This window comes from Grammomys surdaster, unplaced genomic scaffold (assembly GCF_004785775.1).
Source record: "Grammomys surdaster isolate TR1022 unplaced genomic scaffold, NIH_TR_1.0 174, whole genome shotgun sequence".
Classification (NCBI taxonomy): domain Eukaryota; kingdom Metazoa; phylum Chordata; class Mammalia; order Rodentia; family Muridae; genus Grammomys; species Grammomys surdaster.
This window is the reverse complement of record NW_021604622.1, coordinates 15,364,586-15,381,812: the sequence shown is the minus strand read 5'-3', so window position 1 is coordinate 15,381,812 and position 17,227 is coordinate 15,364,586.

Below are 17,227 nucleotides of genomic sequence, written 5' to 3'. Positions count from 1 at the left end.
CTCTCTCTCTCTCTCTCTCTCCTTGTGGTTTCCCTGAGACACTGACTTCTTTTGCTGTTTATAATAATAATTCAGTTCCCTTTGGTTGTGTCTGTTCTTTCTTTTCCTGACCTGATCACCATTTAAATTCTAATTACGCAGTCAATCAAGTGTGTTTGACAGATGCCACACGCCTGTTGCCAAGAAACAGGCAGGGAATGTGTTGATATCTCAATCAGTGTATTAATCAGGGTTCTCTGAAAAAGAGAATACACTCACATGTCAAAGGGGGATTGCTTTTTTTTTTTCTTTTTGAATAGCTTACACAGTACACATCAGATTGTCTAACATTGCCTGACCTACCTACACTGAAAAGTCCAGGAATCTGAGTACTTTCTCTTTCCGCAAGGCTGGATGTTTCAGCAGCCCAATTTGGCATTGAAACCCTGGAGGATACTGGAGAATTGCTAGTCTTCAGTTTACATTGGAAAACAGGAAGAAGTTGGTTCACTTAACAGTGAAGAAATGCTGAAGCAGATGAGAGAACACAAGAACGTGCCAACAACACTGAAGGCAGATATCAATAGGCAAAGTTTCCTTCTTCAGTGTACTTGTATTTGGACAAATGCCAGAAGGAGACACTCATGTTTAGATTAGATTTTCCCTCTTTAATATCCTGATTAAGATAATCTATACAGCAACACCTTGGGCCTTGGATTATGTTTTAGTTAAATCTATATCTAGTCAAATCAAGATTAGTCAGCACAATTAGCAAAGTGCTTGTTTCACAGCAGTGAGGACCTGAGCTTGTTGTATAGAACTCATGTAATATAATCAGACAAAAACAACAACAAAGAGAGGAGTAGGGCATGGTGGTAAGTAATTCACATCTTTGCTCTGTGGGGTAGGAGGTATATGACTCTAGGATCTGGCTGGCCATCAAGTCTACTCCAATTAGTAAGCTCAGGTCAATAAAATGCCTGCCTTAAGGAAATAGGATGGCATCATGTAGAGTGACATTTAAGGCTGTCCTTTGGCCTATGTGTGTGTACACTCACAACAGAGACATTCATTAACACAGAGTAACATGCAAATGTGCATGCATCCCTGATATACACACACACATAAACACAGATACATGATTGCATGCCTACATACACACACAATTACATACACACACACACATACATACAAACACGCACACACACGGAAATACACACATGAAAATAATTTCAAATTGGAATCACCCTGATTTGCTATGTCAATAAGGGAGTGATTATTATTATTATTATTATTATTATTATTATTATTATTACAGCCTTAGGTATCATCAAAGCATGACAATTTTCAGAAAATATAAAAGGCGCCTAATAGGTGGCAGAATCAGGATATCCAGGCTATCTGTTCATCTGTCCTTTTTCTCTTCCAACTTTAGTTTTTTCCCTTATATACACAAGTCATGTTATTTGTGTCTGGTTTTTAGTTTTCTAATAGTGTGCCCGTTATCCCAAGACTATATTCCTATGTACTACCACCTACATATAGAGCACATGCTTAATTTGTGGCTCTCTAACTGGTATCCTGCTGTTTGTTTGGAATTCTCAATGCAAACTATCTATATCTCTGAGTTTCATCTAGCTGTGACTCTGCCCATGATCATCTAAAAGCCTGTTTTCAAATCACTGTCTGTATTTGGCCATGATTTGAGTGATTTACCTTTTATTTCCTTAAGCCTCACAGTCCAGAGTTAGAGATTTTGTGTGATGACTGTCCACATTCTGTCACTGACATCTCCATGGATTTTAGAGTTTTGCTTCTCCTTTAAATGCCAGTGATAGTTTTGAGAGGTAACTTGTTTAGTATCACACAGCAGAGGCAGAGAATACATGAATGACTATATTTTCAGAACTACCGTAGCAAATCACCTCAGATTTGACACCTTAAAGTATCAAAAATTTATTTTCCCAGTGTGCTGAAGTAAGATGGCTATAATCAAGATGTCTCATTGTTGTTTGTCTGTTTGTTTGTTTCTATATTCAGGAGTGAAGTCATTTCAATTGCCTGCCAAACAAGCAATACCACACTATTTTTCTTCTTGGTCATTGTGTGGCTGTTATATGTGTTTGCCTTCTGGGCCTCTGTACTCTACTTTCATTATTTTCTCCCTTAAAGTCAGTAATTATTATATTGAGGGTTCACATTTTCTACGAGGATGCCAACCTTCCTAGGACATGATGTGAACATGGTTTACTATGACATAAACCTCAGAACTATACTGTACTCAGAGATATTTATTTACCTCTGTTTGTAAAAATACAAAGAATATTAAAGCAAAACCGAAGGCAAATCTTGGAGTTAAAGCAAACATTTAATAAGTAGAAAAATTAGAGTCAATAGGGAATGTTTTTAGGAAACAAAAGGCAAGAACATAAGACTAGCAAAAGACCATAGAAGGGTGTGATTTTTAAACATCAAGTACTGTTGAAATTTCACAACTCATTCCATGAAGATTAGGGAAAGTTCTTCATCTCTTTTTGTGATAACCTAAAAGGATTAGGTTCCCTGATTTTTTTCACTGTCATTGCCTTGGCCTCTGCTAATGAAATAAGTACTTCCCAAATTAAGAGCATGTTAAACCTGTAGGTCTTCAACTGACTAATTTTTGAAAAAAAATTATTTTAAATTTTCTAGCCAGAAACAATTACAAAAAAGAAAATTATACATCCAGCAAATCTATGTTTCATAAATTTTTGAAGGAAGTGGTAAAATGGTCAACCTTAATTTATTTAACAACTAGTATTTATTGATTATTCTAGTCACATAAAAAGATTTCATGCCGGGCGGTGGTGGCGCATGCCTTTAATCCCAGTACTTGAGAGGCAGGCGGATTTCTGAGTTCAAGTGTCCGAGGCTATCCTGGTCTACAGAGTGAGTTCCAGGACAGCCAGGGCTACACAGAGAAACCCTGTCTCAGAAAAAAAAAAAAAAGAAAAGAAAAGAAAAAAGAAAAAAAAGATTTCACAATTAGAATATTTTGGTGCACAAAAGATTATATTTAGGTACCTGATCTTTTAAACACTGGGTAGTCATGAGCCAAGCAAGTTTAGAAAGCTGTTATATAATATTTTGTTTCAATATTTGATTTATCTCTATTAAACAGTGTTTCATGTTTTAATGCATATTGCCATGTAAGGCAGGCTTTACCTTTTTAGAATGAATAATATTTTATTGTATACTTATTTAACTACATTTCTTGTCTAACCACTGACAAATAATTCAGTTGTTTCACTGGCAAATCTACAACAGGTGTTTTTGCTTTAATCCTGAGGAAGTAAAAAAGTATTTATGTGAGTAGGAACTCAGAGTCTAATATAGTAAATGCTAAGTATATATTAATGGATATTTTAGTTTAAATTATTTATTGGGATAAGTGGAAAGAGAAAAACTCATATTCAAAATATATTGTCTAAATGTTTTATATAATATAAATAAGTGAAATAGCTGTTGTATCTTGCAGAGTAGTCAAGATAGAGAATTCCATTAATAGATGGGGAATCATCAATGGATGTGTGAAATACACACACACACATACACACACAAGTACATAAGAGAAATCTGTTTATTTGTGGCAACTCAGAATATATTATATAAACTAAAATAGTACAAACAGACAAACAATATATGAATATATATTATATTATGAATATTTTATTACATCATATCATATCATATTATATTATATAAAATCATTTTATTATTCAATCTAAAATTTGATTGTAAAATGGAAGCCAAACACCCAGAATGGTCTTTACCAAGCAAAATGGGATACATATGTTAAAGCAGTGGAGCATTTATTTAGTGCAAAATGAATAATCTCTTAGACATATAGTAGAATAAGAAAACTATAGTTCACAGTAATAGTAGAATAAGAAAACTATAGTTCACAGTAATGTAATGTATATTTAAAGTTTGCTTGCAAAACACTTATAACAAATTATTGGCCGTATAGTAAGGTAAGAAAAGAAATTTGATTATAGGGATTATTCTTCAGTTAATATGTAATAGCAAGACATTCTACATTTTTTTGATTTTGTTTATTGGATATTTTCTTTATTTACATTTCAAATGCTGTTCCCTTTCTCGGTCCTCCCCCTGCCCCAGAATTCCTCTATTCCCTCCCCCTCCCCCTGCTTCTATTAGATTGTTCCCTCACCCACTAAACCACTCCCATCTCCCTGCCCTGGCATTCCCCTACACTGGGGCATTAAGTCTTCCCAGAACCAAGGGTGTCTCCTCCCATTGATGACCATCAAGGCCATCCTCTGCTACATATGAGGCTGGAGCCATGAGTCCTTCTATGTGTACTCTTTGGTTAGTGGTTTAGTCCCTGCAAGCTCTGGGAGTCCTAGTTGGTTGATATTGTTGTTCTTCCTATGGGTTTGCCAACATCTTCAGCACCTTCAGTCCTTTCTCTAACTCTTCTGTTGGAGACCCCATTGGGCACCCGTGCTCAGTCCAAAGGTTGGCTGAAAGCACCTGCCTCTATTTTTGTCAGGCTCTGGAAGAGCCTCTCATGAGACAGCTATATCATTATCCTCCTTCAATTTGCTTACAAACCTCCTTCAATTTCTAACAATAAAGGAGGGTTTCCTTGGGCTTACTATACAAGAGGCTTGTTTTAATTGTAGTGTTCAATGCTTGCCCTCAGGTTGCATCTCATGTTTGTCCAGCAAGCATTTCTTGACATCCACAATAGTGTCTGGGTTTGGTGACTGTACATGGGATGGAGCCATCCTATTTTACAACAATATCTAAGGTTCTAATAAATTATTATTGAATAATAAGGGGTAAATAAAATAATTTTCCAATAATAATAATAATGATGATAGTAATAATAACTGTTAATGGTTTAAACTAATAGCAACCTAGTCCTCTACTGAATACTCATAATTCATATAGCACTGAATTTTTGTCCCATTTTTTAAAAATAGATTGCTTTATCACAAATTTGGCTTCTTAGTACAAACAGTATTTGACTAGTTCTTTTGGTCAAAGAACCTTGATAAATTAATTAGCCAAATACATGCTCACTGTGGGGACCAATTATGGAAAACTGTGCTTACAAACCTCCTTCAATTTCTAACAATAAAGGAGGGTTTCCTTGGGCTTACTATACAAGAGGCTTGTTTTAATTGTAGTGTTCAATGCTTGCCCTCAGGTTGCATCTCATGTTTGTCCTTCAACAGCCATGAAGCACCTTCCCTGAAGACTGGAATTTAATAGGTGGAAGACTGCTTGCTAAGCCTCCACAGAGACCTGGATTTGATCCTCCCTGTAATCATAGAATTGCAGAGGTAGAAGCAGTAGGACTAGAAGTTCAAAGTTATTCTTGGCTTCATAGTGAATGTGGTGACTAATCTCAGTTGTTAATTTGACTAAATCTAGAATTAACTGAAACCCAAGCAGCTGGATGCAGAACTGTGACGAATTACATTTGCAATGGAAGATCAAAACCTAAATCTGGATCATTTGAGGTCAGAACACCCAGCTAAAAACTGGTCCACATCTGGTTGCAGTCCCTCTTAAAGGGCTTGAAAGTAGAAAGCTTTTGCTATTCTGCTTGTCTTCACTCTCCCAGACAAGCTCACTGACCATATTTCCAATCCATTCATTGTCTTGTGTTTGAACCTACTTCTTATGGATTCCAATATATACTGAAAACTAACAACTCTCTAGGATTTACCTGGGACACTCTCTGTCTCTCTGCATCTCTCTGTCTCAACGTGCATGTGTGTGTGTGTGTGTGTGTGTGTGTGTGTGTGTTGTTCCTTTCTGTCAGTTCTATCCTTTTAAAATACCCTCTCTACTAAAGTACATTCAGGGCTATCCTGGACTACATAGGGTATTGGCTCAAAATATAAAATGAACCTTGTACATATTGAATCTTCTCCTGTATTTCTTCAACTTGAATATGGAGAAAACTATTATCTATAAAGGATACATGGAACTAAATCATGAGTAGTCTTAAAACAACTAAAGAATGCAACATCATAACATGTGAAGTAACAGCTACTGTGTTGTCACATGCTCAGTATTTAGCATTGAGGGGACAAACAGCAGGATGAAATACTTGAGAACAAAAGTTACATTATTAACATGTGGGGAGGTCCAGTCTGTAACTCACAATTCTCAGCTTCATAAATAATCACCCCAAAAGAGAATTTTGGGAAATTGTAGTTAAAATTCTTCCACTTTTCTAATTCATTTTATTTCTCAACTGCATTCTCAATACCTATCATATGTAACATAAGGTTATCTCTCTCACCCCTCATCCATAAAGCTTCTTTTGAGGCAGATAGAGATCAAGCACTACAAAAATTAACAACTGATAAAAACAAAGAGAACAACTATGAGGTTTCCAACCCAATGGATGTATCTTTAGCACACTGTACCAATAAGGACTTTGGGAACATCATGCTGTGGGACTGCGTAAGGATATCCTGGTTCATAGCTGAGCATGGGCCTGGAACCCCGAGATTCTAAGTGAGAAATGGCAGGCATTGGCCTCGTCCCCAGAACCCAGAGTCCTGAATCACAATCTCGTCTCCATAGACCTACATTGTTCAGCCGCATAGTCCATTACAGCCCCTTCCAAAGTGCACAGGTAGAGAGTGTGGCTACAGGCCTCAGGCCCTAGGGATTTACATACTAATGAAGGCCAGAGGGTGGAGACAATTAAGGATTCTTCCCCAGACCCTCCCCATTTCTCCCTCCCTATTTAACTCAGGACTGCCCTGAGTTTCAGGGGGGTAGATCCAGATCCATCCACCATCCGTCATGACAATAAACCCTTTTGGAACCAAGGACTTTCTCATGTCATTGGGACCTGCCACCACCAAAGCCTCCAGCCTCTGGAACCTTAGAACTTTCTCCTGTATGTGTGACCAGCCAACCTGGAAACCCCCTGGGACACCCCACCACTGTGGCTATTTTCCCACATCACGATATGAAATCTCAGAACATATTTGTCAATATAAGTTCTGAACAAAAATTTCGCCGATTGACCTAATGTGGATCAGGGAAAAGTGTGAAATTTCAAAAGGCTTCACTGGACCATGAACAATTACAGTAATTAATGACTGCTGAGTGTGGGTAAATTAGTCTTAAATCGAGAATAAGATCCCTGAAATGTTATTCAGTTCTAAGTGCTGAGCCCTAAACACATGTAAATACATATTCAACAGATAGTGTTTCCACATACATTTCTGTATATATAGTCTTGACATTTATGTCAATAATTAGAAAACAAAAACAGGTCACACATGGAAAGGGAGTAGGAGACACAGGGAGACTTGAAACAGGGAAAAGAAGGGGTGCATATGTTGTAAACACAGTACTCATGGGTGAAATTTTACAAATAATATCTAAATCTAGAAAAAAATACATTAAAAGCATTTGCCTGAGGAAAATTTGCTTCATAGGTGTTTGACACTCATTTATAACAGTTTTGAAAGTAAATAGATTGAGAGAGAGAAAATAGTTTCATCATGGTATTATCCAACTCATCATAAGTCATAATAATGTGTCACTCTCTATATTTTAGAGAAACAGATAAATTTCTTTGTAGAGCTTCATTGGGTGTGGGAGTCCTATGATGCAAGAGAACAAGGGACATGGGGTGATTTCACTAAATCCCTTCAAATCCCTTAAAAGCAAAGTTAATATTTTATAGAAGGAAAAAGATGATACACAATGGGAAATAAAACTCCCATTCTCAACCATAGATGGAAGCAGAGCCAACACTGATTTTTAACATGACTTATAGACACATGCCCCTTGCACCCAGTGTTTGAACTAGAAAGATGCTGTTACTTTCCAAATGGGGACTATATGATTTATTGTGCCGTGCAGTTACTCCAGAGCTTTTAATCTGATAAACCTTACATTCCTGGCATGATCACACCCAGGTCACATTACCCCACTTCCTTACCACTTGATTCAGATTGGTAAATCTCTGCAAAATATACCCCTAAGTGCTTCTTGAGGGTAGGCTTTGCTGTTTTGCCTCTTGACCTACTGACAAAATATTAAGGAGAAATGACACTATGCATATTATTCCTGCTTTCACATACACATCTGCTTAGAATTATGGAAGTAGTGACTCTGGAGCCTGGCCTAAATTTGCGTGTGATCACGATCATTGCCCTCTGCCACTCAAAAGCACTCATTTCCTAATCAGTTTCAATAGGACAGCCAATCACCTTTTTCTCATAATACTCCCAGACCTTCCATAGAGATCGCACAGTGTTTATGGTTCCTCAAAGAAAAAGACATGCAGGAAGCAAAGAGAAACCGAACTGGGAGAAAATGCCAAAGAGAAAGCAGAGAGCCTTTTTAAGTCATCATACTTGATACTGTGCAACAGACTTTGCCTATGCAGTTTTCTTCAGGTTTTTAAGAAAAAAATGTTTCTGAAAGCAATGGAAACTCATTGTCTGCATCTCATGTTGTGAGTTCATATGTACATATGATTAAGGAATCAGGACAAACACACAAAAGAGCATTTACTGGTTTTTTAAATCATTGAGAAAACAATTCAAACCATGTGCATATCTACTATACCCAAACAATGCTTATGATGGTACAGGACAGAATTTTATACAGGATGTAAATTAGTTATGATGGGCTTTGCTAATATTTTAAAATTTGAAATCAGTAACAGAAAGCATATAGAAATTCAAATGGGAGAACAAAGTAGGGTATTTTTAATATTTATTTTTCTATGTTTCTTTTTATTTACTAGTCTCTTATAATACACCCTGACCACATTCTTTCCTTCCTACTCTCCTCTCACTCCTCAGCCTTCCTTCTTCCCCAGATCCACTCATCTTCCATTTCCCTTAAGGAAAAAATCAGGCCTCCCAAACCAAATATGGCTTAACAAGGTACAATAAGTCTGGGGAAGAAACTTCATATCAAGGCAGATGATGTAACCCAGTATGTTTGAGAAGGTTTAAAGTAAAATTATAATTACACATCGTATCAAATGCTCTCCCTTAACCTTTCGACAGTGCAACTGTGGAACCATTTTTTTTACTGAGATGTCAGGTTTCTTTTACATATGTATAATGTGGTCTATGTTAATGTGTATTGATTACGTAGTAATGGCATACCAAGGTCTGGGCCTTTTACCATAGTGACCCTAGAATATATCTGTTTTCTTTATCACACTTTTTTTTTAATATGAAGAAACATGGTAGGTTTTGACAATACCTTTATGGCTTATGAACTTTAGTACTAACAGGTTAGAGAGAGATGGATTAACAAAGGACAATCTGGAAAGCAGCTATATCAACAGACTTGTAAGTCTTTCACCTCTGCCATGGAGATGCTGCAGGGAAATCAATACTTTCCTTTGAGTAGAATGATCTAGCTGCTTATGAGAAATTTACATCTCCCTGACAGGCACTTTGTAAGGTCTGGTTCATTTGGGTCACAAGAGTCCAGATAATTTGCATCTTGAGCAATTTCTCTCTGTCCTTTACCTGTTACACAGGAAGGAAGATTGAACCAGGCCGTAAAGGGGAGCTCATTACGTGTCAGCAAAGAGTAATTTTGTAGGTGTTCTGACAGTGCAAGAGTATCATACAGTGATAATATTTTCTCACAGTTCCTCGGACCTATGAATACATGAAGAACTAGAAGGATCGTGCACAGAGGCACATCCAATCTTTGGAGCTGTCATTCACCAAATATAACCGAAATGACCTATCAAGGTCACTGAATAATGAATTCAGATGGATATATAGATCACTTGCCAACAAATATACAAGGCAAAATATTTAGGTCACTTTTAAAAAGTAAAGTCTTCTATATTTTATTCTGACATTTAAATTTTACAAGACATGAATATAAAATAAGATATTTTATAAAGTGGTGGTAGTTCCCACGGTGCATTTTTCCTAGTAATGAACTAAATCTGAATAAAAATATATAAAAAAGAAGGAGGCAATTCAGAACTGCTTTTTATTGAAACTGAAATTCAGCAGAATTATAAATAAAGTTTAGTGTATTTGAATTGGAACCATTGTTTTTGGGCATGTTTCCAAATGCGTATTAGCCAAAAATTTAAAAGCTACTTCAGTTCAATGCTTTCGATCCAACTTAAATTTATAATGGAATTAACAGTTCAACAATGAAATTAACATTCTTTTAGTATTCAAGATAGCCATACTGTATGTCTGAGTGACATGCATTATCGCATTTTACTGGGTTGTGGGTCACATCAATTATTTTAAAGCTAATTTACATAAAAAACCTTAAGGCATAATTTTTAAAATGTATCTTTGTCTAACTGCACTATTGCCTCTATCATCATAACTGGGAATGAGTCCTTTTGAAAAAGATTACACTACTTTGTGTTTTAGTCAAATACGCATGATAACCCTTCGTTTTAGTTGTGGTTAAAAGAGGTTGCTCTTCACAACTTCAAAATGCTAGTGTAGTCACGGTCATAGGCATCTATTGGAAGGAGATGTGCATACATCAATCATTGTTTTGCTCTTGATACAACAGATAATATTTATGGAGCATTTTTTACTACCACAGAGCTGTTTTACTAACTGCTGAGAAAGCATTTCCATTTACTCATGTCAGGCTACTGCAACTGTTTTCCTGTTCCTAATTCCAAAATCATTGTTCACTAGTGAAAACCTTAGGCCAGGGACGTGGATATAGTTCAAAGAGTAGAAACATATCTGTCTGTTTTAGGTCTCCTAAGGGAATAAAACAGGCAAGTGATACTAAGAGAGGAAAAATAATAACATTTGTCCTAGAACAATTAAAATTGGAAAATCATTTCCACAAAATTATAATATAGGCTGCTCCACTGTACTTTAAATATCAATGAGTATATGCCTTGAATTGTTCTGTAAGTACACAAAGGCACTTCTTTTCAAAATGTGCCCATCATTTGGCACATATAGGTGAAAGGAAAAAGTGGCTTCTATCTGATAGCCAATTTTCCACATAAAAGGACTATTTGAACAGGACAAACCAAATGAACTATATTATGGATAGTCTGTGCTGCCTTTGCTTCGCAAGTAATGGACATGCTCATCTCCATTACTGGGTGGCTTCACAAACTATCACTTATTATGTGATTCACCAGCAGTAGGTCTGCTAGTCTTTTGAGCATAAAGCATACTATTTACAAGTACAGCCCCCCTTTCAGATGAGGAAGCAGCATGAGAAGTCACAGAACCTAACAGAAAGAAGCCTGCGAGTGGGGATGTAAAATCTTTCTCTGGGGGATAAAGTTGCTATTGCAAAACATTTTAAGCCAAATAGCTGTGCCAGGAGGTATCTACTGCCATTATTAGGGGACATGGTGACTCTACTACGCATACAATTCTCTCAGATTTTTTTTTCTTTTAAGGTTGTCATTGATGTGCTATGTATGTTCCCACTTCATCCTGTAACTTCTCTGTTTTCTCCCCTAAAATAATAGTCTCATCCCATAGTTAAACGGACTGACCGGGGCATAGGTTCAATCATGTAATTATTCCGATAATCACTTTGTAAGAAAATATTTCTGTCTAAGGTGAGAGCAAGTAACAGGCACTAGCCTCCAAAAGTTATCTGGGAAAGTCCCTGGACCTATTCACCATGAATCACTCCCTTGCTGCTTTTCTTACCTCCACACTTGTTACCATGTGTATCTCCTTGTGTAGGTAATTGCAAACCCAGAAATGTGTTCATGTCCTTTGTGTCTACATTATCATTTTCTTCAAGGGTGGTTCCCTCATGACTCTGCTGGGCATAGGTGGAAGAAGAGATCCTTGACCTCATGAAGGCTGGACGCCCCAGGAGGTGGGAATTTTGAGGATGGGGAGGTGGGAGTGGGGGGGGTAGGTACAGGTTACATCCACAGAGAAGAAGGAGGAGGAGTGAGGGGATAGAGGGTTCCTGGGTGGGGGGGGGGATGGGATAAGGGGACAACATATGAAATGTAAATAAAACATCCAATAAAAAAAACTAAAAAAAATAGCCTCTCATTTCTCTCAGACATTCTGAACATTTGTGGTCTATATGCTTATTGAGTTTTATTTCCTTTTTCTTACAAATTGTCATTCTTCATATCTAATATCAACTTTCTATATTACCTTAGTAGAATTGAGTTTCATAACAAGAGGGGCATTGCATTTTTGGCTCACTGATATAACTTAACTGTTTTATTTAAATCAATGCTAGTAGATAGTAAGAGTGTTTTTAGAAAAATTATTAGTTGAGACTTAGAGACTCCTGACTCATTGAGAACAGGCAATAGGAACACTGTCTTCTTGTGCTGCAAGGCTGCTTCCTGTGTCCCAGTCACTGCTAAGACTCCAGGCACCATCACAGTCTTCCTTTGGTGCCTGTACTACTGAGAGCTCAATGTCATATTACTTATCCACTACAGACGGTTGTCATCTAAGATTACTTTCTTGATGCTTAGAGGAAAGCAGAAAAGAAGTGTTGCTGCAAGGGACCTCAGACGCACTGGCAGAATTTACTTCTGTATGGGCTTTACTGTTTGATGAGTTTAAATAAGGAAGGGTAAGATTTTCTATTCAGCAGCATCAAGATTTTAAAAGAATTCTTACTTTCTGGAAGAACGCAGCATGCCCCACAGACAATTCAGTGGACGTCTTGGTAAAATCAACCCAGAAGACCTACAGTAGATGACTGCAGGCATAACTATATGCCTATGTGCCCTGCTAGAATGAGTCAGCTCAAGGCCTGTGGCTGTTGGTAAAATTTCAGAAGCTCTGAAAATGTGGAGGGGTTGACGGACCGGGAAATGAGAAATGAAGAGCACCAGAAAGCTACCAAGGATTATGTGACAGCCTCTGTCTTCTCAGGAGGGTCCTCGGAAATAAAATATAGGGTTTACACTGGTGAAATAGTCTTATGTCTGTACTTTTAATTGAAATAAAGAGCAAAGAATTCCCAGGTCAGTTCTAAAGGATGAAAAAGCTTCCTTTATGACTGATACACATGGACACACACACACACACACACACACACACAGAAACACACACATATATTTCCCAACACAGTCCATTTGTGATTCAGAAATTTCAGAGTCCATTTTTGATTCCAGGAATGGAATGAAGAAAATAAATTTTGGGGCACTTGGAGGCCAAAGACAGGAAGCCAGGAATCAGCTGAAGAGCAAGACCCAGAGCTTCCTCAAATTTTGTCATTTGGATGGACTGATTTCTCAACGAAATACATTTTCATGACTGGCTTAGCTGATACTTCTCTAAATTCTGTATTAATGTTATAAAATATGTTTTGTAGTGAGAGCAATAGCATGCATTACATGCAGGTATGAAGTTGTCAATGAAGAGATTTAATTAATTTTAAAGGACAAATACAAACAGTAAAAATGATGTTAATAAAAAAAAATCTATGCCAGATATTTCCTGGCACAAGTAAATCCAATTGTTGCCTTAAGAAAACTTATTAGCAATCAAATATTTCAAATATTTTGATTGTAAGTCATTTAAAAAATAATAATAAAAATAAATAAAAATCATAATAAATTTAAAAATAATTTTTGTACAGATATGCTATATCACAAGCCTTTGTATGGTATAATTTGTTCATAACTTTTTGTTTATATGCCTTGTTCTTATGTACCATTTGTATATACGACACAATATGTTCATAAGCCTTAAAGTCTTTGATAAAAAATATGTGGCAAAACAAGAATTTATAATACAATAATTTACAATTACAATAATCATTAAAAAAGAGTTTGTATCATATGATATGGAATTTTACTTAGTTCACTGTGAATAAAAATTTACTTTTAAAAAATCTTTCTTTAGAAGATAGACTTTATAAGTAGAACAGATTGGAAAATCATTTTAATTATATCTAAGTATGGTTTAATAAGTAAATTCTTGCAAATAATCCACTTTTTATGACTTTCAGAAAAATCGGTCCTAATGTTTTGACAGAAAAAAGATTTTAAAAAGAATATAACTTTTCACCAAATACAATTGTGTTTAAAATACAATTATTCACCCTTTCTAATCATATTTTTTTTCATTTTTTTGTTTGATTGACATAAGTCACTTCTATGTCACAATGTTAGCCTTGCACGCAGGACCATTTTGTCACTGTTACTTGGTAGTAGTTTTCAAGGGATTAATCTCTATCCCTTTCCCATATGAACCTTTTGCATACACAACACATGTTGTTTACGAGAAAACAGATATCTCACATTGTTTATATTAATCACATTTTGATTGGCAGGAGAAAATTCAAATAGGAAAAAAAGTGTATTTTAGAGACAATATGGGGGAGATCTGGCATTGTGTTTGGAGGCTCCCTAGGCCCATGAATGATTCTAAGCAGGAGAATATATAAATGCCAATCAAGTAAATCACCCGCAGACAGCCAATGACTTGCTGAACAAAAGATACTCCTGGGAATTGGAATGACCTTACCCTGCCAAACCAAAGCGGATTGAAAAGTTTAATGCCATGGACAGATTTTGACAGTGGTAATGGTGCTGGTGTCCTTGGCTTGTTCCTACTCTGGGGAGTTATAACTTTAAAAGCTTTGATTTTTGTTTATCATGACAAGTTCTTCAAATATATAGCTCTTTGGACCAAATGACTCTGGCAAGCCCCATTTCTCTAGACCTGGAATAAACCATACAGAAAGAAAGTATAGGCATTTTTCTTTAGAAAAACATGATTTAAAACTCTAATTTTACTTGTATAAATAAAGATGCTAACTGTATATGCTTATACATTAATATAAACTGATAGTTATATTGTTGTGAATATTACATATAATTTTACATTCATATATTAATTATTTTTACAACAATATAAAATAAATGTTATAATTCCCATGTAGGCAAATGAGACAGATTTTTCTCACATTGCTGAATGTTTCAGTCTAAGTGTTGTCTCGTAACTCTTAGACCCTCATGAGGTAAGAAGAGCCAATATTCATGTTAGGGCGTGTGCTATTTTAGTAGGTAGGAAGCAAAACAGAATGACAAGTGCATGAGATTTCTACGTTACTCTCAAGAGTATCCCCTCTATTTTCAAATATCTCCCCTCTCCAAAGTTTTCACCATGGAAAAATGATAATATGAATCAATTACTTAAGTGGGATTTTTGGGAAACAGTCAAGATAAAAGCTAGAGTTAGAGTAATACACTTCATTGTCTTTTAGATGAATTTTACATAGGAATCTTCTATATCTGTTGTTATTAATATAATTAAAGTGAATATAAAAGGTATGTATTTCAGTATATGTTTTTCCTGTGGACCTGTGACCAATCCTTATTCTTCCTTTGCACTTAGAATGGCTTGTACTTTCTTGCATAAACACCTTGATTTTCTTCATCTCTTTCCCCAGCATTAGACTACAATTGCCAGAGTTTTCCCACTGTCCTCATTTTCCCCCAGGCCTGTGCAGGTTACATATGTAAATGGATGTGGAATGTATTACCTTTCACTCTCTCTGTCTATCTCAAATCACCGTGGGATAAGTACCAACATCATTTTTGTTCTATCGAGAATGACTTCTCCAATCATGGGGTATAAGTCTGTATATATAGAGAGATTGCTCATGCTTCTGCCATTAATAACTGTTTATGGAGTTATCTGCAATGTTACCCTAAAGGGGCTCCTTATTTTAACAGCATTTTGCATGAATTAGACACTATCAAAGGAAGTGAGCAACACAGTTTTGATATATCAGCATGTATATTTCTTTTATTTTCTTCATAAAGTACTAAAATGAAGGACTAGGCCTAGTAATCCAAGTTCGAAAGCACTTGTCTTTGTGCCTTTCGCTTTTCATTTTTTTTTCTCCTGTGTGTTCCTGCAGTTTTCACTTGGGAGCACATATTTCTGTTGAAAATGATTCAAGTACTGATTTGAGTTACTTAGACCAGTGTCTGATATATTCTGTACGTAAAAATTGAGACTCAAATCTATTCCTTCAAAGAGAAATTGGGGTCAATAATGGATGTGGGTGTGTTACAATACACAAATAGCAAAAAGAGACAGGAGCTCTCCCCATGAGAAGCACACCTTTCTTCGTGGCCTCACAAGGACAAGTATACTTGTCTATTACAGAAGAGGAAGAATCCTTTTCTCTGTCAGACCAGAACGAGTGATACTCTTTGGGATCCATTTATCTTCTCCATTTCTGTTTTTCTGTCTATCAGATTCTCTCTCTTCCCTCTCTCACTTCTCTCGCTCTCTTTCTTTCATCTCTCTCTCCCCCTCTCTCCTCCCTCTCACTTTTTTACTTACCTCATACATTTTGTATTTTTGTATTTGCGAGTTCACATGTACCCAATTCATATATACTTACTTATATGCATTTTGCAAATACACATCCTTTTATATTTGATCTTTCCTTTTCATTTTACCTTCCTGTGAATGCACACACACACACACACACACACACACACACACACAAAACCACACACATACATTCACACTCACACACAATGCATAATTTACACTTCATCATCTGAACTCATTTTTGTTCTGCTCTCTTGAATAGTAAAGAATCAATCATGCTAACCCACTTACAGAGCCAAAGTTCTTCCTTATACTCAGAAAACCTCCTAAGAGTCTAAAAATGAACAGTCTTATTCATAATGATGACAGCATGCACTTGATTTGCATAGAACCTTTTCAGTCAAACTGTTAAGTGGCCCAGTTAGACCCCTGACTGCAGGAGTGCATACAGAATTGTTTAAATCAATGACCTTGAAAAGTCTCCCAGTCATCTCATTCTGAGAAAAATCACAGGTGAAAGAAACAAAATAATCTACATCTGCATTACAAATCTAATTACACCCACTGTAGGCATTACTTCTCAGGGCTAAATCTGTGGCTGTCTTCCATGATGTCAGCAACCAGAATTTAAAAAGAAATTGTGTGGAGGTTTACAGCATTGACCATCACAATGAAATTTTTTCTTTTTCATAAATCACTTCTCTTATCTATTATATGGCATCTCATATCCTGCTGAGTTATCATTATTTTAATGAATTACAATTATAAGAAAATAAATATACTTGTTTAATATCATATATTTTAAGCAATAATTTTTTGAATCAACTCCATTTTATTGGCTACCCCTAAAAGTAGCCAAAAAAATAAAACATATTTATTTTGTCTTTGTTAAGAAAACCTTTCTCAGAAACCCACTAATT